Below are 2,418 nucleotides of genomic sequence, written 5' to 3'. Positions count from 1 at the left end.
ATTTTTAAGATTAGATTTAAATCCTCACTGAACATACAAATGTTCGCATTTTCCTAATAGGGACCTAACCTCATTCTAGGAACTGAAACACTGTACAGCCCAAATACACACACACTCTTCTTTCTGGATGAACCAAGATCACCCGAAACTCCCGAATTTTCTCTCAGAATCCAAAAACTGACTGTCCTAGCCAGATTAGCAGCCGTTATGCAACACAACGAACGCTTACCTTCGCATCGGCAGTGAGAGGGTCTTCGTCTTCTATCCCTGTAGGGATGCATTTCTTGTGCAGTGGCAGAGATTCCAATTTATCTACAAGGCAGCGAAGGCCTTCAAGCTCAAAATGGGTCAGGTGCACCTGTCGGTCCTTTCGGGGGCTACACTGGGATTCCCACACTTGGCCATTCTGGGAACCCTGGCTAGAGTCAGAGGATGAGTCCCCAGACAAAGTTCTCTTCAGACCTGGAAGACTTCGGCAGGTTTTGCCCAGTGCATCATAATCCAGGCTGACCCCACTGGCCACAGGGCTGGTGAGGACAGAACGTCTGCTGCTCAAGCGCTGGGGCGCTCGGTCTACTGCTTCCTCGTCCCCGTTTCCAGACTCCAATCCATTTAACTTCAAATCTGCCAGTATGAAGAAAAAGTGTGGTATGAATGTGCCACTTGGCCATGTGGTCAACAAGAGAAATAGGTAGTACGGGAGGGGCCCTGAAGTTATAAATGACAAAATCACCCCAGTTTAAAAACGGTCTTCCCTATTCCAAGCCATCTGTCTACTGCTGAAAATCAGTTACAGGTAAAAACAGGATCCTGAGTTAGTAGGACAACTGCGGCAACAGTCAACTGGATTTTTAAAAGATTGGGAAGGGTGCAGTCTTTAATAAACTGTGCTGAAAATCAGTTACCCATGAAAATAGCTGTAAGTGCGTTTCAAATTCAAACTTAATTTAAGGATTATGATCTCTTATCTTTTAAAAGACTAGGACTAATATGAAGCACACTGGCTTCCCTGGTGGCTCAGTGGTAAAGAATCTGCCTGCCAATGCAGGAGACACAGGTTCGATCCCTGGGTCAGGGAAGATCCCCTGGAGAAGGAAGTGGCAACCCACTCTAGTATTCTTGCCTAGAAAATTCACTGACAGAGGAGCCTGGCAGGCTGCAGTCCATGGGGTTGCAAAAGAGTCAGACACGACTTAGTAACCAAACAACAAAAACATGAAGCACATATATTTAAAAACCACCTTTGTTCAAAATTTTGGCCATAAAATTAAGCTTTGGACTCAAAGTCTTAGCAACATGGCTAATAAAATAACATGAATATTTTTTAAAAGAAAGATTTTGATAGTCAAAGTTTTGAAAGAAGAATTTTTAAATGTTATGTAGGCTTTTATTATGAAAGTAATAAATGCTGACTATTAATAATTTAGAAAATACAGGAAGGTGCAAAGAAGTAAGTCATCCTGTGTTTCTCCACCCTTGGAGAACACCTGTGTGATGGATTGTCTTTCCACCTTTTTCTATACATATGTGTATAACTACAACTTGACATAGTTTTTAAACACAATTAGGATCATGCTGTATATACAATTCTATATCCTGCTTTCACATATTGTTGAGCATGTTTTATTTTCAAATGACAACATCAGTTATCCTCAGAGGAAATGCTAAGGCAAAAAGTATTTTGCTTACATGACCACGGGATATGGCAGTGTTGGCTCCTCTTTATTTTCAAGGCATGGAATAGCCTAAAAATATATAACTGAAACTACCTTGACATCCAATAAAATATTTCTCCTGATGTAAGTTAAGGAGACATTAAAACTCAGAAGAATACACATTTTAGAATCTTACCAACATGATTTAAGTTGTAACATTCCCATTTATTAACTCTTAGATCTTGAGCAAGTTTTTTAATTTCCTTGAACCTTGATGTCACCATTTGTAAAATATGGATGATATATACACCTCACAGGTAATAACAATGTATACAGACTGCTTAGTTTGGTGCCTGAAATCCAGTAAGAGTAACTCTGATGATGCAATCCTAGTTTTTATTGTGCCAAAGACCGTTCTTTACACAATAAAACGTTGACTTTTTTTCTGCCCATACAGAGCCGCTTGCAGGATCTTAGTTCCCCAACCAGGAATTGAACCTGGATCACGGCAGTGAAAGCGCAGAATCCTAACCACTGGACCATCAGGGAATTTCCAACTGATTACTTGCTTGAAAAGCAAAGTACTAACACCAGATGAGATCCAGAATATTTCACATCTAATAATTCACATCTGGGTAGGAGGATCAACTATAGCCGTATTAAACTTCGATGAATGGATTCGGTACTTCTAAGTAGATAAGTAAAAAGATAAACCATAAAAACAAAACAACTGGGGAATAGCCTGTGGAATATCCCTGGCCTT

The 2,418-nt window shown here is 40.2% G+C and overlaps 1 non-coding gene across 1 annotated transcript; it reads right to left on the bottom strand.

Annotated features, from left to right (window-relative positions):
* Window positions 1–2,132: 2,132 nt before the first annotated feature.
* Window positions 2,133–2,204, bottom strand: TRNAE-UUC (transfer RNA glutamic acid (anticodon UUC)). The gene has a single exon. It is a non-coding gene; the product is annotated as a tRNA-Glu (tRNA).
* Window positions 2,205–2,418: the final 214 nt, after the last annotated feature.

The sequence above is a fragment of the Capricornis sumatraensis genome, chromosome 2 (assembly GCF_032405125.1).
Source record: "Capricornis sumatraensis isolate serow.1 chromosome 2, serow.2, whole genome shotgun sequence".
NCBI classification, from domain to species: Eukaryota; Metazoa; Chordata; class Mammalia; order Artiodactyla; family Bovidae; genus Capricornis; species Capricornis sumatraensis.
Note: the sequence above shows the minus strand (reverse complement) of the source record. Positions and strands in the feature narration are given on the sequence as shown.